A 21791-nucleotide genomic window follows, 5' to 3' on the forward strand; every position below is an offset into this window, starting at 1 on the left:
AAAACTCTCTTCAACCGTCAGAGTAATTTGTTTCAACTTGAGGCGGCGTTCACGTAAACCTTGCCCGCTTGGAACTAATTTTCATGATTATTTTAGCACCACATAGATGCAGGAAAAGATATATACTGTAATTTCAACTCAAGGTAAGGACCAACGTTAAGATGATTACGTTTAAGGCGAAAATCATGCTAAAACACGTTAACTCTTTCTATGACATGATGCTGTAAGCTAGACTTTTGGCTAGCCCGTAAAACAAATACAAACTTACCGAAAACGCTGCTACATTCACCGCACTAATCACAGTGTACGCTATGGGTTCAATCTTTAAATTCAAAAACAAACACATGGATATGTCATGGTTACTATTTTATCGTATTTATTAAAACCAACAGTCTTTGATTTAAACAGTTACAGAGCTACGTCTCACCGTGCAAAAGAAGTTCCTAGAACGTGGGCGTGTTTAACGCACGTGAGTTGGCGGTCATCGTCTGATTGACGGCGTGCAGAGATCGTTTGCAAAACACGAAGACCTCCACTGTTTTAAAAATGCGATACCGTGTTTTACCATTTTTGGACAAGTCAGAATTGGAATCAGCTTTATCGGCCAGGTATGTACACATACAAGGAATTTGACTCCGGGTTACCTTTGCTCAAACTATTAAAAAGTTAAGTAATATGTACAAGCCTACATTCAACATTAAATATTTAACTAGTATCTACAAGCCTAAGAAAGAAAATAGTGCAAATATGAGGGGTGCAACTATGCTGAAATATATAATGTGATTTAGAAAAAAATATGTAATTATGTAACAGATGGGTTAATTACATGAGGTTTCCAGTAGTTACAGTAAAAAAAAATGTGTATAAATTCATGCCGGATGATGCCTATGGGAATAAACTGTTTTTGTGTCTGGTTTTTTTGCCTACAGTGTTCTGTAACGTTTAATGGAGGGAAGAAGTTTAAACAGTTTGTGTCTGGGGTGTGAGAGGTCTACAGTGATGTTACCTCCCTGCTTCCTGACCCTGGATCGGTGCAACACCGGTATGTCCTGGATGGACGGCAGGTCGGCCCCGATTATTTTTTCTGCAGTCCTGCAGTCAATACAGTCTACGCTCAATACTTACAAACACTTACCCTGGTCACTGTAGCTGTTTCAATGCTCAGAAGCTAGCAATTGGACTAGTTGGGAAACATCGTAGGCTAAACGTTGATTAACAGTTTATGTGACTTTTTGTTAATCATTTGCAGGGGTGACTTGGAAGCATTGGGATGTAAGTCTACAATAGAGGCATTCCAGACATGTTGGTCTAATTTGGGGAAATGCATGTTCAATGCACCACCATTTTTGTTGAAATAGGCCTTCATTTTGGGGAGTTTAAATTTATGATACCCGAAATGATATCCTAGAATACCAGAATGCCTTGTTTTGCTCACATTATGAACATGGTCAAACTTTGTTTCCACTTTCAAGGTTCATTGAGTCCTCATTAGTGTTGTTATCAGATCTCTTGTAGGCTGATATTCAGACTAAATCATATCAGACATGCTAGATGAAAACGCTAAAAACAAATCTAAGATGCAGGTAATGATTCAGAAGAGAGATTATAATCTCTACATATTGCATGCAGAAAATTTGCACGGTTTTGAAATGAAAGTGGGAGGTAATCATAAGGAGGCTTCCTCTCTCACCTACACTGACATGATGACATGTTGCGGTATGACGGTACAAAGGGGCAGCTTCCTCCTCCTCTCAGACCTACATTTGGTGACGACAGAGACTCTTTTTGTCTGCATCCTCACCAAGACGAAATAGACTTAAATACCCTCAGCAGTCATTTCTTTATTTTAGTACCTGCTGAAAGTGTTCTTTATGTGACTATAGGTGAGGAATTTCCCTACATCCAGATCACTTCAAACACGTGTGCTTTGGCTTACGTCACCTCACAGTGATGGTTTCAGGGGTTTTCACACTCTCTCCCTTATAGAAAGGCATTGTCTCAGACAATGATGAAATGACAAGTAAGGTCACAGAAAACTTGACCCTGTATTTTCCCTGTATCCTGCTAACAATAACGTCTTTTCTTTTTTTTTGCTGTTGTCATTAATTAAGTTTAAACATCCTAAATGAAAAGAGGTATTTGTAGCCAGAAAGTAAAGCAGTGAAAGAAATATTGTATAACTGACCCCGACCTTGTGTTGTGTTGAACCATAGAGGATATTATATTAAGTTTGTGCATTTGGGATGTTCAAAATATTGCATTTAAAAATAAAGTTATTCCCATATGTTTGATTTGGCCCATTACTGTGCATTCATAGTTTGTGTTGTTGTCATTCTTATTCGCATTAAAGAGTTTAAATGTCTTTGTAACCCAGGGTTTAATATTGGCCATGACCTCAGGTGGTTTCTCTCTGACCACCAAATACTAGGCTACCTGTATTGTCACCTGTGGTCACCGAGTTTTTTCCCATACCTGTGCAAATGCATTGGGACAGTCTAACAAACATCCTGATTTCTTTACGGTAGCTTTGTTCTGCAGCCTTTGAGCTCCTCTTGCCGTGAAAGAGCTTGGTATGGTGGAGGAAGACTCAGCGGGTCTAGAGCGTAGCAAGCACTGTCATACCCCTTTCCCACCGAAATTACCCGACCCGGGAAAAACCACTAATAAATGCTGATTGTCTCTTTTCCCATTGCCAGTGGAGTATACTCCTTTCGGCCTCTTTTCTGCTGCGTCATCACCTGACGTCACCAACGTGCCGGAAACAGGGTTAGTAAACAGTGTAGATGTTACGGTGGTTCCGTCTTTATTGTACTCATTCAGTCTATTCATCATACTCGGCGCCAACAAATTTGGAACGATGTTCGAGCGCTGCTCGGACATAGATGGGCGGAATTTGTAGCTGAGATGACGAGGAGTTGCAGAAGTTACAGACAGAGCATAGCATCGCGCTGGAAAGGGGGCATAGATTAGCGTGTCGACACAGGTTTTGTGATCCATCAATGATGATCGGAGCCAGGGCGTTAATTACCCGCGTCTACTGTAGAGTCATTTGACCCGGGTCTGAATGCCGATTGTAACCTTCCTACTAAGCTAAAAAGCCGGATGTTGGCAGGGGTTAGCAGGTTTTTTTGACCAGTGATAAAGGGGCTTTACACAGCAACTGTATACCGCATACTTCTGTTCTGGTGCTACAGTTTCTTTTGGGTTGTTAGATGATAATAAGTGCAATATTCTGGTCAGTGATTACCTTATGCTAACTCTCAATCTCCTGCCCCAAGGCTTAGCTGACCCTGACATTTACATTTTGGCCTGATGTGATCAAATGGTCATGTCAGACTTAAAAGATGAAACAATTTTCACTTTATTAACAGCATTGTAAAAATGTTAGTGAATTGTCACAGTTATGGAAGGCTGTTTTATGTTGTGGGGTATTGTTTTTATTTAGGTGTCCTTTTTGGCCACCAAAAATCTACTTAGGCCACCAAATTTAGGAGCTTGGTTTCCCATGGGACCAGTGCTTAAATGTGTCTTCCCCTGCACTGAGCCTTTTCCCCATTTATCTTTGTTTTCATTGAGCATCATACACTGGTTAGAGCAAATGTGGGACAGAGACTGTCTGCAGCACAGTAGAAAGTGTATGATAGCCATTAAAGTTCTAACAGATGGCTAAAAGATAAGATACATTTTATATAATGTAACTATGGGACGATGCCCCACAGCAAGTTAGCTTAGCATAAAGACAGAAATCAGTAAACAGCTTAAGAAAAGTTGTATACCAGCACCTCTAAAGCTATTTAATGTATGAACTTTTTCAGCCCTATTGCTTTGTTCTACAGTGGTAATATAGCAGAGTGTGCGTCGTGCAATATGTGTGAGGGGGCGGCTGCCTGTGGTTAGGGGCTTGACACTACTTGCATACAGGACACAGTCAGAATTGAAAGTGCTTTCTTTGGGGGCAGTGATCAGCAATAATGAGAGAGTAAAAAGTGGAACAAGCAGCTCACACCCAGCAAACACTAAAGATCACCACAGGAACAAATACCGTGTTTACACCCACACTATAGGGACAGAGTTTAAATTGACTTCTCTAATCAGTCACACTTGAAAAGGGAAAGGACACATACTGAAATGAGTTTGCACTCTCCATCCTCCTGTTTCTTCCCATAAGCAGCCAAGGTAAAGGAAAAAGATGAGTCACTTGACCTTATAACACAGTTTTCCTATTAATGAATCATTGATGGTTTTAATGTTTGCAGTGACAATTTGTATTTTGTGATCATCTTTAAAAACAATTGTATGCATTAGGATGGTACTTAAGACTTCTAATGGTGTAAAAACAGCAAGGATAACCAACAAACCTTTCCACTGCACAATCCGTCTGCAAACATCCGTAAATGAAGGTGTTGTTCATGAGAAAAGGGTAAAAGTTTTCTCTTGCGGGGTTGTTTGTTCAGAACGGAACAGTGTTTGATCGGAAATGAAACCCTCAACTCTGGAAATATTTGCTGTTATTAATAACTTGGTGTACGTCTGCACCCTTTCACCAATTTGGAAATGCAAAGCCCCAACAGAAAGCCATTAAAGGCAGTGGAATTTCCCGTACTGAGTGAGATTTTCAGGACTCAACCACTTGAATCAAACTCAGACAAAAACAAATTTTTCTTTTGTTTAAGGGATAGAGATGCACAAGACTAGCGAATAGCACATGCACAAAGGGGCCATTACAAAAAGGATGTCATGCAACCGCAAGATACCAACAAACACCTGCACATGATCCATGTCTGTAAATCAATCATCACTGGTCTTATTTTTGCTTCCGCCCACGTAAAAAGTTCTGATCCAAAGACCTTAACAGCCTTTGTGAACAGACACAAAACACAATACAAATTTTAAGCCTTCAAAATCCCATTTTAATTTGAATATTATTAGAATACATGTGTCACATACAGAATTGCCTTATTTGTAGAATGCTGACGAATATAGGTCATAGTTGCCAGATATTCACATGTAGTTTGCTGATCCTACAGCAGAGGGCAGTATAAGAATGGAGATAAAACTAAAGTGTAGGCCACAAACAGAAGGTTAGACACCTCACACAATGCTTCATTCAAACATGAGGAAGTTAAATATGACACAGGCCTCGCTGATAAGACTTATTAGTCATTTGTATTAGGGTTGGGTCTTTTTGAAATATCAACTCAGCAGTTATTAATTTCCTAATTACTCTCCTAACTTTAAGATAATTATGTGAAATATGAAAAGGGTTCAAACTTTAAAGTCCAGTTAATATTTTTAGGTTGTAATTTGCCAAAAAAATGAAATATTAATGTAAAAAGCATTACAATTTTTGTATATTTAGTATCCTACATTTAAAGCCATTCACAGTATTTTCTTAATGCCCATCGAGTCCAGTCTGGACGGCAGATTTTGCTCTGTTGTAAACATTTCAGACTCCAGAGTCTATGATTTATGATGAGAAATAAAATACCCTGCTCTTTGGGCTAAACACATGAGGTACACAAAGAACACGTCTTCTCTAAGTTTGATTTACACACAGAGAGCCACACTAACCGCTTTACTGAACAGAGTGCCCCCAAACCATCAGAAACCAGAGCCTAGCTCCCCGTGGCTAACGCATGTTAGCTCTGACAGCACCCCACCATTGATAAATAACAGCAGCTTGTCTTTAGCCTGCTGGTGCAGTCACGTTCAGCTGCAGCTCTCCAATGCGTCTCCACAGCCAAGATTGAATCTTCCCCATTCATTAGACTAAGTGGATGAGGCTCTCTAATAGGGGCTCCCTTCCCCTCAATAATTGCCGTTGATTGGCGTAAATTAGACCCTAGTTGCCAGACGAGTGATTCTCGACGACGATAATCCGATTCCCAACTCAAACTAATAGGATTTTAACTCTGGCTTTGGCCTAATGTCCGTCTGCAAACCCTGGCTGTGGCCCTATGCCCCATCTAGCCGACGTACTCTGGATCATATCTGGGCCAGGCCAAGCTGGAGCTGCAGCGGTGTGTGCATTCACCAGGGCTGGGGGTCGGGTCATTGCTGTCGCTGGCCCCGCGCTCTGCACGACATTCTTGGCCTCAATCGGTCATTCATGCGTGACACTTACATCATGAAGGGAACATGCGTGTGAATGAGGCTGGAGTCTGCTGAGAGCACAGAGCGGATGTTGGATGTCTTCAGTTGACGTGTAGCTCCAGTTTAGGCCTTGATACTGAATGATGAGCCCTTTGAGAGCTTGGATTTTTTTGTGAGACAGTTTGGAAATCTGTCACTCTTGGAAAACATCAAATCCATCTTCTTCTTTCAGAGACAGTGATCTTTCATGGCGGGATACAAAGTTGGTATCATTAGTGGTAAATACTTTGGCTCAACCCTGGCTCCATATATTAAAAGGCTGGCTAACATCATATTATTAGTCATGTATTGCAATGTTACAAAATGTGTGGGAAACAGTGTATTAATATAGTATGTTCCAAACCATTTGAAGCAAGTTGATAGCATACAGTACATGGAGAGATTTATGAATGGTCCAGTTGTTTCCTCATTAAAAACAAATCAATATAAAATACATCAGCACTTACATTTGGCATTAATTACAACAAAGTCAAATTATTTTTGAACTGTCAACTGGCGCCAGTTACCGTATTCACATGGCAGCCATTTTCCTGATGTGGTCGGAAGCTCAAATGTCCTGCATTCCAAGCTGAAAGTCGTATAATTAAATAGAAATCTGACAAATTGTTTTCAGTAGCATGTTAATACAACGGATCATGAAAATTCAGAGGGACATGAGGCCATATTTCAAGGCAAAACAACGTTATTTCAATACAACAGCTAACGTTAGCATTCAACGAATTCCTAGCTAATGCTACCTTTTGGTGGTGGCTCCTCGAAACGAAAAGAAACAACTCATCCTGAAATCATTTTGAACCAGTTTATTTAAGCCTGCAAGTAAAACACACAGAACAGTTCATTTTGTATTGTGTAAAACTATATCAAATTGTAATGCTAGCTAGGAATTGGTTGGAAGCTAATGTTCTGACGATAGCTAATAGTACGATATCCATCCAATGTTTGTCCCTCTGGATTTCCACAATCCATCATCTTTTTAGCTGCTGATCGATCAGGAAGTGGTGAAGTTAATTTATATGTCCTGTGTTGAAATGACTTGCAAACCTAAACATGGCGACATGACATTATAACCTGTGATCTAAGAGGAAAATGGCCGCCATGTGAATATGGTGAATCGTCTTCTCTTTTCTTTGATGGTAGTTTGAGGCGATGTGTGTTAGAAAAGATGCCACCCATTTTCTGTATCCATCCAACATGGCCCCTTTCTATACACCTTCCAAACAACATGAAGTGTACAATAGGAGCAACCTGAATGTTCTTTTGTCATCCAGTTGATAAGGGGACGGTGCTACTACTAAGGCCCGAGGACTAATGAATCTCCACTCCATTACGGCTGAATCGGACAGATTGCTCTCCCGGAGAAATGAATTGAGTTTTTTGTATTTGTGAGATCATTCTCCCTCCATTAACTGCTCTTTATCCCGTCTCTTCATCACAGGCAAATCAGGTTAGGCAGCCATGATTAGCTGGGGTGGCCTCCCTTTTTAAAAGGTAATTGGGTTTGGCGGCTCAGCTGATAGTGCCATTAGGACCAATAAAGGCTGGGCTTGGCTCATCGAGTGAAACAGATTCTTCAGCAGCAGATGGCAGACGGAGGGAGAGGGCTCTGATGCATTGAGGCCGAAAACAAAGTTTGTGTAACCGAAGTAGTTCAGGGGCATCGTCTCCCCCCCGACAGGCTTAATATTTTTGTCTTTGTGGCAATGATGACATTTTCAGGGGAGACAATGATGGCTTTTAATATGCTCAACACTGATTACAAAATGATTTGGCCATTAGAATGTGGTATTTTCTATTGGGGTAATTCATCATTGACACAGTAATATTTTAATCACGTACTTGAGGCTATGATGTCACCAATGACTGTGGAGGGGTAGGACTTAACCTGCATTTATGAGGTATAAGAGTATTGAGATATAAGAGTTCCTGATGGGGAAAATTCACATGAATGTTCCCTACAGTAGTAACAAAAACTTGAAAAATTTGACAGACTTGATATCAACACATGGAGAAGGAAATTAAATGTTAAGATGATTAAAGTTATAATCTCAAAGATCTCAGTTTCGTTCTCTTTGGCGCCACCTGTGGAGATAAACGGTCATTGCGGGAGCACACTTCCCAGATATCCAGACAGTGCTACATATGTGACGTCCACGGTTGGCTCCGTAACTCTTGATTTTCCTGGCTGACGGTCGCTTTCCTTTTTAGACTGTTTGCTTCATCTGAGCGTCGAGTTTGTTTCTTTTTCTTTGGATTTTCACTTGTTGTATCTGTAGTCATCCATCTTTTCTTTGTTTGTTCAGCCATAGTAGATTACTGTTTACTCGCAACGCTTGCAGAGACCGGAAAAGTAGCCGCTTAGCTCCGCCTACCCTCTCTGGGAGACCAATCACTACTGGGTGATGGAAACGCGTCATTAACTGGGCGCTGCTTGTGATTTTTTCTGCAAAAGTTGATACAGACACCCAGTCTGTAATACTGTAAATGCAATGGCTTTCATCAGTGGGCCATAGGCTCAATCATTGTGTTACCTCATTTGGCGACAGATAGAGACTTACCAGACATTTATTTACATGAAAATCTTTGAGATTATTACTTTAAAAGAAAGCTTTAAGATTAAATCACATTTTACACATAGATTTTTGCACACATTTAATTTGTAAAATAGTGTGAAAAAAGTTGTTTTTTGTCTAAGTAGAAAGACCTACATTAGACATTAATTGCAGCACATCTTCCATCAACATTAAACCTAAACATGTGAGCACACCGATGTGGAAAGAATGATTTCCCAGCTGCAGGGTATGAAGGGTAATGCTCACACAAATGTTGCGTAACACCATGCCAATGCTGAACCATTTGAAATAAAAAAACTTATTTTTTATTCTATCCACTGTCTACATCCTGACTTGGTGCAACATATAAACTGTAATCAGTGTTTGATGAAGATCGAAATGTCGACAAAGACGCGCAGTGCGACCCACAATCGATCCCCCTGAACTGTATCATCTCCTGTCATCTGGACTAAAGGAAAGGTGAACTTGCCAATTCCGAGAAATCCTGCAAAGCCACAGATAACCTTACTGCATCTGGAGCTCCGTCCTATAGGAAAAGGTGCATTAGTGGTGACAGGAGGGCCGGTGGGGACTGGTGCTGATGGGAGATTTAGACGGCTGGAGGTGGGCTTGTGTATTATGTGGCTGGTCATTGCTGTGACTGTCTCCCTCTTATCTCTTCCACTGCGGGGGTCCGATCCCCACCGCCTCTCTTATCTGCTGGTTCGACTTAGTCTCTCCCCCCTTTTCCTTCCCGGAATCGTCCCAGTTTTGTGAACTGTAGCATTGGTAATGTGAAAGGTGACTCTTTTCTGCAAAGTTTATGTTAAGAAGCCGTGTTTGTCGTATCATCTTCACATCATTTGTGGGATTTGATTCCAAGGCACGCCACAATTCATAATAGGATAAACCAGGTTTCTGCTGACCTTATCAACCTTGCAGATGCTTATTTTTTCTTCCCCAAGTCATTGAAAGCCTGTTTTATTTTGCTGATATGTTTCGTTTGAATGTTTTTTCAGGGCAGGACAAAACAAAACGAGTGAATCTAATGGAAATGCAATGATCTATTTGGCTTTCACATGCCTGCGTCGGTGCCTGCACACACACACGATGATGTATTGCTGAAGTATAACCAGAGGGTTGCGGTACATTTTCACCTGAGAGCTGCACATTTCCAGCCCTCCTAAATAAAACATTGTGTCGCCAGGCGCCGGTAAGTGTCCCTCAAAGAGCAGAGGGAGGAAGGGCGAGGGTAAAAAGCGTCCAGGTTAAGTTGTTTGAAAGGCCCCGGGTATTAAGAGGCATTTTACACTTAAGAAGTTGGTTTCGCTGGGTTTTCTGTTTCCCCTCTTATTGATTGATGCTCAACTATCAATGCATAATAGAAAAGCACTCAGAGCAAATGCAGGGTTATGGCCTTGGGAGGGAGTCAGCAGACGAGACTGCAGCAACCCCCCCACTCCAATGCCATTATTGGCCCATAAAGGATCCCTCGGGAAGGCCACGGTGTTCAGATCAGCACACACCAAATACCCAATTAAAAAAGGCTTTAAATTCCCTCCTCTTTCCTGGGCAAAAATCAATCTGAATTCAATCTATTCGGCTAGGATTCCGACAGAGCAGGTAATTGCCCATAATCGGTCAGCTAGGTGACAACAGCTTAAAGGGGAGACACTAATACAATCAGGTATTTGCTTTCAACGCCCGTCCTGGGCCCGGGCCTCGGCTGTCGAAAAACAGGTAGAGTGCAGTTTATGTAGCCATCAGACGAAGGCGTATATAAAGTTACACAAGTCTTCTATTGTGGGGCGCTCGACAGCTGATAAAGAGATTCTGTAAAGTACTGGAGGGATGATACTTCCTAAATGACCCGTCATGAAGCTGCAATAAATGTATTCAGTGATCATCTTGGAAAATAGCTTGTCAAGAAGCTGGAAATGAAATAGGGACAATGTTCTTCATAAAAGGTTCACATTGTCAAAATGTATTATTAGTGTAATTTGCACGCAATCTTTGCCATCATGTCAGGGTTATTCCAATGAAATCCTACGCTCCTGTTAAAGACACGGCATACTTAATGGTAGCTTTAGATAAGTAGGACACTTAATGGGGGTATATTACTGTACATAACCCCGCCCCACCTGGCTGGATGCTTTTCCGTTGCCTAATGCATGTGCTCTCCTGCTGCCTTAATGCTCTTTTTGCTCCTGAGCAGCTCTTTGGAAAAGAGTTTGTCATCTTTCAGACTGCTGACATCCTCGCTATGTTAATTAAAACAGACATGGACGCAACATTTAGGATATTAAAGCTTCAGATAATTACAGACATCATTTTAAAAGTTCAGAAACAGGAAGAAGATAAAGAAGAAGATCATTACGACCCAGAAGTGACCAAATTACTGCTTGTTGTATTTTATTTAGTAACTTCACACACATCAACGAGGAAATGCAGAAGAGATCTCTACATGTAGAGCTTTTGGACATCATAGAAACCTAACAATACCATTGAAATGACACAAACAGCTTGGTTTAATTGCACTTACATGCTGCCTCTGGATATCAGAGTGGCGAGGTCAAACTGTATTTTAAGAGGAAAATAAAGACCTGGCATATCTTTTTAGTCTGCTTTCAATCAGGAGAAACCTTTTTATTTCACCTTATTTTCATCCATGATGTTTATTTAGTCTTTGACTTTTACTGATTTGTAACATTTTATTTCTAAAGTTTTTAGTCTTACAAAATTGTGTTTATTGTTGTTTTTATTTCCCCTATGTTTTCCCATATGATTTTTTGCTATGTGAAGCACTTTGGGCTCCATGCTTGTATATAAGCTTATATATAATAAAGTTAAATTGAGCTGAGAAATGTATTTATTGCAGCTTTTGTTCTTGGTGAACTTTCCTGACCTCCCCAGGCCCTTGACTCTGAAAAAAGACAAGTACTGCTGCACACGGTTGGAGAAATGTGGCCCAAAACAGACAAATCACTGAGCTTAAACTTATTTGTTTTTAAGGGGAGCCGTGTCCGCCCCGCTGGCTTTAAGTCCAGTTTTCCCGGCTGGTAACATGATGTCCAGAGGTCAGCAGGGGTCAAAGGGTCAGTGGCAGAAGGCTACGATTAATGGATCTCTCAATAAAACGGGAGCTAATATTACCCGCTCTCTCTCCCTCGGCCTGACTTGGCCAAAGTGGAGAGGGAATTCCTCGTAGCAGACAGCGCAGGGCAAACAGCTTGGCTCTTGAAATTACTTTCTGTAATGGGTCCAGGGCTCGGAAAGTGGAAGCGCACTTTTAATTGACCAATCAAAAGGAAACAAAGCAGCCAATCTTCAGGCACGGAGGAGAAAGCCAATCGAATTTGTTTCATTTCCTGCCACATCCATCGCCGTTTAGGACCGTTATACAGTACATCAGTGCAGTTGATTATGAATATATCAAATAGCCTGCTGCTTTGAGAGCTTTTGACTGTGTTGCATTAATAAGCACAGTGAAAATCTATTTCTTCTCTTTTATAGTCTAGGATTATCCATTTGTTAAAGAATGAAAATGTGGAACTGATTATTAAAACCTAATTTAGCGCTCTGGTCTCGTATTTCACTTCCATCTGAAAAGAAAATCAGCTCGTAGCTTCTGCAGAGTTAGAAAACACAATCATGAATGCATCCTCTTTAATGATAAGATGTGTCATGTGTTAAGATTCTGACATGTATCTTGTAAAACAAACCCTGTTAAAGAAAGAAACATTTCTTGAACGATAGAAGAAGAAAGAGTGACTCCTCAGAGTTCGAGGGGAAAACATCCGTTTATTTTAAAGCAGTCACTGGTTACCGTCAGTCATCATGATCCTGCTCGGCTGCTCTCAGGTCGGTGAACATGAGTGACGGTCGCTGAACGTGCTCGGCATCATTCGTCCATTAGGTGGCGTATAACGCTCTCTGTTGCAGCCACGCTGATGTTCTTTGTAATCTCAGCTGTGAGGACACCACTCAGCATGAACGTCATGTACCTGTCACAAAAAGTGCTGCTGGGTGGACACGGTTTCCCAAAGGGACAGTGGTGGGATAGGTGTTTAGAAAATCTGTGTATGTGTGTCTTTTTTAGGATTATCAGGAAAATACACTCATGTATCAAGTTCTCAAAACAAAACTGATTAATATAATTGAAACAGCTTAAGTACAGTAGGTTAGTATTACATAAATATCATTTATGTATAAATTCAAGAAGTGTATCATTTGTTCTGCCTCTAAAATTAATTCTCTTAAGTTGATTTTTAAGAATAGAAATGAACTGTTGGACAAATGCAAACAATTAAAAACCAGTTGTGTTGAAAGTATTCAGATCCTTTCATTATTCTCTACTGTATGCGTTACATTAACACACACTGGACTTTTATATTGTCTGTTCACACTGCACTATTTTTATTTTATACTGTAAGCTTTTTGCACTCACTAATATCCTGCACATCTGTAGAGTTTTTAATTACACCTGTTGTACATATTTTGTATTCTATGTTTTTATATTTTTATTCTTGTTGCAGATTTTTTTTTTTTTTAATCTTATTCTATTTAAGTCTTTTTCTTATTTTTATTCTAGTTTTATGTTAATTGTTCGGCACCAAACCAAATTCCTTGTATGTGTAAACCTACTTATAAAACCCACTTCTGATTCTGATTAAAAGCAGGAATACTAACATCTTAAAACTCTCCATGATTAATGTCCTGCAGCGAAGGTGTCTCTCAAGTAAAAGGACATGGTTAAATATACTTAAGATATCTACAATAAAAGTACTGAAAATGCAAAATAAATAGTCCCCAAAAAGTGATCAATTATTACTGTAAACAGAATATTACAAACTGTTATTTATTATTATTATTATTATTAATGTAACTTATACGTGTTCGTAAATACATTTGTTCTGTTCTTGTGAGGTGGAACTGTTTCAAAGAACTTTACATACTGTTGGGAAGTCCAATCTACAACAGTGCATCATATTTATAGATATTTTGTTTTTAAAAGTAACTTGTAACTAAATCTGTCAAACATTAGGGGTGTAGGACATGGACTATTTGCCTGTAAAATATAGTTAGGTATGAGTATAGGTACGAAGAAATGGGAATATTCAAGCTGAGTAGAGAACCAAAATGCAGTGCTTGGAAAAATACAAAAATGTCACCAAAAAGCAACAAAAACTGGGAATAAGTAAAGAACATTACCTCCCATTTGTAGGTTGGTTTAATTTAGAAGATTTTTAGAGTCCACCACAAAAAAAAAACCTTTACAGTTTTTTTCATGTTAGCTTGAGAGAGAAACCCCCAGGAGCATGTCGGTACCAACCGGTACCAGCTTACTGCAGAGCCAGACTGTCAAAGGTAATGGAGGCAAACCAGTGGTGATATTTTAAATGAATTCACAGGTATATTCTGTTGCTTCCACAGACAAAAATACAACTTCTGTTAATTATGCTGTACACAAGTATTTCATTAATCCTGGGAGGCTTTTCGGAGGCTTTTCCATGTCTGCAGTGAAACAGAGCAACTTTGATTCTGCGAGCGACTCAATCTGTTGCTTTCACACGGCTGCGAGCAGCTTGTATTTGATTTCACAGAGAGGTGGTAAACATGCCGGTCTTTTCCACATCTCTGTTGTTCTGACACGCTCAGCTGAGACAGAGCAGCTCTAAAGTGTCAGCTTGAGGATGTGGGCTCTGCAGGTCAGCTTTCACACACACAAACTGACACTTCTCAGGTTTCAGCCCACAATATGGGTGGATGTTACTGCCAGTGTCCCCTTGCCGGCCCCCGGATTAAAACGCCGATTTATGCAGAAGTTGAACTTGGTCTGGAAAATAACACAATTATAGTACGTAACGAATCTGTAAATTGCAAGCTTCTGAAATAGTTTTTGTGGTCATATTTTCTCACTAACACAGATGCTTCTTCTTTCTTTTGGTCTTTTAATCCCATTTTAAACAGAGGCCATATATAAGAAGTAGGCCTGGCCACAGGGACATCACCCAGTGGTTTGTGGACTTGCATTTCAAAGCATCAAATTCCTCATATAGACTTTCGCCATCTTGTTTTTTTGGAGACTGAATTAGACATTAGCTTCTGGAGGAGATGGCCAATCTATGGCGGCTTCTGCTGTAGCAGGTCTTCAGTCGGAAAAGCGATAACTGATATCTGGGCCGAGATTTCCTTTTCCGTGTGCACGCCGTTGGGTAACGCTTTATATTAAGCTCCTTGTAATAAGCATTAGTTAATATGTAAAAAGACCCTTATAAGTCCTCATGAGATGCTTATTAGGCAAGGCAAGGCAAGTTAATTTATATAGCACATTTCAGCGACAAGACAATTCAAAGTGCTTTACACTAGACAACAAAAGCAAAGAAACACATTATCAAGCAAGACATTAAAAAAGAAAGTGAAGTCAAAATCAATTAAAAGAAATTAAAATATAAGAGTAAAAGTTAAAGTGCAGATATCAATAATTAAAAGTAAAAAAATATAATTAAAAAATACAATAAATGTATTAAAATAATGTAATAGAGGGCAGCTGTGAACAGGATAACATTAAATAAATGTTAATAATACTATAAATTACATAATAAAGGATTTATTAACCTTAGTAAGGCACTGTTCTCGCTTTAGATCCAGTAGCTGCAAAAAAGCATAATTAACTGTTCATAAGCGCATAGTTAATTGCTAATTACTGCATAATAAAGTATGTATTAATCTCCATAAAGCAACTGTAATGTTTAGTAAAGGCTTAACAATGACATAATAAGTAAGTGAGCAAGATTTAATGAATGAGTTATAAGAAACTGTTATTAACGCTCTTAAGCGGTCTAGAAATTGTTTACAAGTTTCTTATAAGTGCTTATAATCTAACAATAAACATGATTATAATACTATTACTAACAGTTACATAGTCTTGTGAACATATATGTAATGTTAATAAGCTCTTATAAGGACTTATAAGGGTCTTATTACTTATTAACTAACGCTTATTACAAGGACCCTAATATAAAGCGTCATTATTTACAGTCCAACTCGTAACTTCCGAATTACAGATGACGACAAGAACTGCCATATTGTTAGCTGCACCTACAGTATATGCATTTGTCTATTTACAAGGACAAACAAAAAGATCCTCTGATGATAGTTTATCGGCTTTGAGATTCAACTAAGACTTTTGTCCTGTGTGCAGCTATTGCCCGCTGAAACATGAGTGGACCACACAACTTGGACAAACCGAAAGCAGAATGCTTCTGACATTATAAATCCTGTCCCTCGCTTACAGATTCTGTCTTCTTATGCAGAATCTTTTAATAGAGAGTTGATCGGCTGCAAAGGAAGCGACTTGTAAATCTGAAGTAGCCACGCCGAATATTATACCCTGCTTTATTGTCTATTTGTCTTGAAATGGGACCATGATTTAGACAAGAATTTGGTGCCCTTTTGTACAAGACTTGGACCTAACGACTGAGAAGTGAGAAGTAGGCTTCTATCCAATCAGACTTCTTTTTGTAACCAGTGGAGTCGCCCCCTGCTGGCCAATAGAAACAATGCAGGCTTAAGGCTTCACTTTTGAAACCAAGAAGCTACATCCACTTCCACACATGTTTTTGAGTCTACTAAACTTTCCACAGACACCGTGTGGGGGTATCAATATGTAAAGAGGAAGTGATGGGACAATAAGAGCACACTCTCTTAGGGCTTATCGTTCAGAAAGATGTGTCCTTTGTCTGCTGAAATGATATCTGGCTATTAGAGCTGATGAATCCCAGGAGGTGGCTTTTATTAACTCCTCTCGTGTTGGAAAGGTGTGATGGCACCAGTCCTTTCAGAGTGGGACACTGCAGCTGCTCAAGCACCGAGGGGTTTCATGTCCCCGCTCTGGGAGCTAAACTGATGCCCTGAGGACGTGAATGGGACCCCTTCTCCTCCCCCGAGTCTTTCTTCCATACAACCCTGTCAGGCCCGAAGGCCACCCTGTCGTCACAAAGTGAATCAATGTTCCCGCCCCAGTCTGACGTCCCCTCACCGCTTGTCCGTCAAGAGAAGTTGTCCACACATTGATATTCCCCCTCCTCGTCCTTCTTCTCCTGCTCTTTATTATTTTAATTAATCAGGATTGCTGCACCTGTCTGTCAATTCTGCGGGTCGCCATTCCACGCAAAAAGGAAAAGTAATTAAAGTAGCTGGCAAGGCATGCTGGGGGTTTGGTTTGGGGCAGAGATGGCGGAGCAACATTGACAAGATGAATCGGATACAGATGCCAGAGCTTTCATTAAATCCGCTCCTCCCCTCTCTCTCTCTCTCTCTCTCTCAACACCTGAAGCCCTCTTTGTGCTCGCTCGACACGGCCAGGTAGGAAAGAGTTAATAAAGCAGCGGCTGTGTTGTTTCTAATTGTGTGGATGAATAAATGATTGCTTGAGGACAGCTTGAATACTCATGTGATGGAGGCCCAGATAATTGTATCCTCACAAATATCTGATATCTTCCAGATATCTAATACCTTCAGAAGACGTCAGAGCAGGTGTTGCAAACTCCATGAAGTTAAATATAGATGTTGTAATGGCTTTCACTCAACATAGCCCATTAAATCTCAAATGTGTAGTTTTAAACAAGAATTCTAAGATGATGAGGGCTGCGGTTGGACATGAACAAGATTCCTCTGCAATTTAGACGAACTCAAAGAAACGATTCGTCCAGACAAACTGACATTTTAGGCTTTGCTTTTTACCCCAATCTGCCTTTTTGTGGTTCCTTTTTTCATTACCAATCGCAGCAACAATCCTATTAATCATGCAAACTGACACACAGATGCAGCATACCAGTGTTCTATCTGTAACTGATGCTGCACATGTCATGTTAGGTTTGAATGTTTTGCACAAGGACACTCAGGATGCATGATGATTTTAAGAAGAAAATCAAGAGTTACAACCGGAGCCAACCGTGGACGTCACACATGCAACACTGTCTATATATCTGGGAAGTGTGCTCCCGCAATTACAGAAGAAAAGAAAGAAAACGAAACTGAGATCTTTGAGCTTTTAAAATCTTTGAAATTGTTGTTGTTAAAAAAAAAAAGAAGCTTCCACTCCATTTTTGCTCACTGTATCGGTGGGATACACGGAAGGGAGTCTTCCTGCAACATCACTGCTATAATAACAGCTAGCGTAAAGTACATTGTAAAAACAAAAGTCAACAGCCAACATATCTCTGACAAACACAGTTCAAGTATTTCCAGGGTCAGAGTCAGACCTGAGCCTGCTGCTGCTGACAGTCCTCACCCCTCCTGTCTGCAGCAGGCCTCTGCCTCCCTCCCTGCTTCACAGCCTCTTGTTGTCCTCATGAAATCATCGCCTATGACTTGATTGCACTCGCGCATCGGTCACCTGGTGCAATCACATCTTAAGTCATATCTCTGTTAGCTTTATGGCTCCATGTTTCAATAACCTGCGGCTTGTAAGCACCTTCAGGATGACACAGAGGAAAAGAAACGTCTTTGTCGTGTGTATTAACACCGCCTTGTGGGGGCAACTTAGTGTCAATAAAGCCTGGTGCTGGCAAGGCGACGGCGGGCAGGAATGGACAATCAGAGCGTCTGCGGGGGATCTGCAGGGATACATAACACGGTGGGGGCTCGGGGAGGCTCGGCAGCTAAGTGGGGACTTGGGGTCCTCAGCAGCATTCTGGGTAATGATCTGCATTATGAAGCATCAGAGCACTTTACGAGGGTCCCTGAGAGGGTGGTAGCTCCGGCTCAGTCAAAATGAGACGTGACGCCACGTAACCTGCAGAACGAGGCCCCAGCTAAAGCTCTCAATTCTAGCCGAAGCCTCCTGCTCCCTCCTCCTCCCCCTCCCTTCCCCTTCCTCACCCCGAGTCAGTGTCATCTTCACTGAAACAGGAGCAAAGTGCTTTAAAAGGGGAGATGGGAATAGACCAGGGGGAGGGTTCGGGGGAAATGCGATTATCATCAGAAAAAAGCAATGAGACCAAGAGTGTTTAATGCACAAATGCACAAAAAGTGATATTTTATTACAGCTTGAAGGCTTTCAAAAATTACTGGAAAAGGCAGGAAAATGTGTCTGAGATGGAGACTCTGAAATGCCTGTTTAACAGCACGTAATCGGTTTAACCCTGATGTGTCCTGTCCTTTTCACGCACAGATATGTTTCTCTGACCCTTGATTTGATTAAGTAAAACTTCATTTTGGGGCGAAAAACCACTTTGTTGCTATTACTGGTGCATTTTCAAGATGGATGAACGTGGAAAAAAAAAGTGAGCTGCACAAAGACGTCATTTTTTGATGTCGCTCTCAGCTGACCGACCGTCTGTGTGTGTGCGTGCGTGTTTGAGAGTGTATATCTCTGGTTTTAAAGGAGAGAGTCTCATGTTCCCATAATACATAAAGCTGAAATATGAGATTAAAGTGTTTAGGATGAACATGAATTACATTGACCATAACTGAGGAACATTTCCTGATTTCATTTTAGCCTTAAATGTAACAGTTAACAACATCCGCTTTAAAAGGAGGCTTCAGAATCGCCTCCTTTGACTATAAATCATTATAAACTCCACCCTGTATTTGTCTGTTAGGACTTCAGTTTATTGCAATTCATTATGTTATTAATAAGAGCACAAACGTGAAAACTGTTAGTGTTGAATTTGATTGAAGAGCAATGAAGAATTCTCGAGTTTGGCAATGTTCTGACTGAAAAGGACGGTGTTTAATGCAGCTTTTTAAGGACAGTTATTTTGAGTGTTACACGCCAAATATATGAACGCAATTTCAAGTGTGAACCTGCCGACATCAAGGAAAAGAACCATGATTAATACCCGACAATACCCCACGTTTCATTGTGAAATCTGTGTGAATATGCGCCTGACAAGTACAAACTCGCTTCCTGTCGATTTATGGAAAAACCAGCCGAGAGAAGGGTAAAGTTTGTTTTCTCGCATCATGTGAAAGTCAAATTTCAACACAAGAACTTAGCAAGGTCAAAATGAAAGGTTGGCTTAACGTGTTTTTTCTTGTCTCTGCAAGTGTTGACAGTAAACAGTAATCTACTATGGCTGAACAAACAAAGAAAAGATCAATGACTACAGATACAACTTCAGAAATAAGTGAAAATCCAAAGAAAAAGAAACAAACTGGACGCTCAGATGAAGCAAACAGTCTTAAAAGGAAAGCGACCGTCAGCCAGGAAAATCAAGAGTTACAACCGGAGCCAACCAGGGACGTCACACATGCAACACTGTCTGGATATCTGGGAAGTGTGCTCCTGCAATTACCATTTATCGCCACTGGTGGCGCCAAAGAGAACAAAACTGAGATCTTTGAGCTTACAACTTTAAGCTCAAATATAATAATATATATTATATATTTAATATAATGATTGTGACAAAGCTGTGTTTTCTGAGGTCATGAAAAGTTAGCATAACACTCACTGGACAGAGACTGTATGTGTTAGGCTTGGGATGTAGTCACAAAGCGAGGTATCACTTCCAAATACACACTAACATGAGTGAACTTGTGTCTGAAGCTACAGACAGAACGAACATCCCACTGACAGACGAACTTTGATCCTCTGACAAATTAGCCCCGGAGTAAATGCCATCTTCAGTCAAAAACAGATTCATCTCGTGAAATGTTTTGGCATTTAAATAAAACCTGGACTAATTGGAGGCATCCGCCACTCACAATCATGACAGCTCACTGAATGAGAGCTGCTCTCAAACTAAACCGCACTGTGTTGAAGTTAATCACGAAGCTAATAGCGTTCGCTCTGAGGCCTTTTCTTACAAAACAACAACATGTCAGAGGACGTAATCAAATAGTAATTTGAAAAGCTCCTTGAACATCACTTTCACTCCAAAATGGATCCACGTCATTCCTCTTTGAAGCCCTTCACACATCCCCCCTCTCTCCCCTTCCCCTTTTGTAGCTCTAATAGGTAACATTATCCCGTATTAATGGTGCCGGTGGCTACGCGCTGCTACTAGCCAAGCGAACGGGTGACTACAGATCAGCGGGGTGAGGCGGGCAGATCATTAACCATAATTACCTCCAGCTAATCCACTTCCAAGCGGTACAAAATAAACAGCCAGGCCCATTAGAGGAGCTGACTGTCAGCCTGCAAGTGGCCTGTGGCTCCTTTGGCAATGATCTGCAGCCACAGGGGGATAAGAGAAGAGGGGGGAGGGTCTGCATGAGTGATGACGAGCTTTACTACTCTTCCACCTGATCGGGGGGGGTTATAATGTTGAAGGTGGCGTCGCGGGCTACATGCTGGCAGCACTGGTGCTTTTGTTTTGTTTCACCCCCCCTCCCCGCCTGCCTTTCATGTACCCAGATGGTGTTCATTTTGACCTGCTCTCCGTGTTTGCCCCCTCCTCCCCATTTCCTCGTCCTATTCATTCTCTGCCTGCAGGCGTTTTGCTTCTCTCTTTCTCTTCGGTCACACACACACACTGTGTTCACTCATATAATCGTGTCATGGCACACAATTAAGCTCATTTTAGCTCTTTCACTTCTGTGTGCAGATGATTTATTTGCACTGCCATTATAATCCCGTCTGAAGGTACACTTCATATGTTCTTATGCTGCATATTTAATGAGGTATTCAACAGTTGCTCAGGCCTTTATGGCCTGTCACACACAAGCCAAACATTTCACTGAAGCTTTATTTAACCAGGCAGGTAAATTAATTATGGTGCAGAAGTGTACAATGGCACACCTTCTTATCAGACATTTTAAAGAATGACGTATGAAAAACTTCAAACTGTAATATTCCACAGGCAGATGTTATCAGCACCCAGGTATCAGTAGCCACAAATGCACCTTTATGCACCCTGCATGGTTGGTCCGGAAGGCAAAAACACCTCCAAGTTTTCAGTCTTCATTCTTGGCTCTCTTTCAGGTGCTTATTGCAGTTTCCCTTCATGCTCCTGACGTCTGTGCTTCTGATGAAATGGGAGCACTCATCCAAGCAGCAGCTTTCAGGCAGAAAGATGAGGGAGGACTCATCTCAGTGTCTCTTTGATGTTTGTGAAGCTGCAGCAGCTCTCACGGTCTGAC

This window comes from Semicossyphus pulcher, unplaced genomic scaffold (genome assembly GCF_022749685.1).
Source record: "Semicossyphus pulcher isolate SPU_LCO1_2020_fin unplaced genomic scaffold, fSemPul1.0.p SCAF_2, whole genome shotgun sequence".
NCBI lineage: Eukaryota > Metazoa > Chordata > Actinopteri > Labriformes > Labridae > Semicossyphus > Semicossyphus pulcher.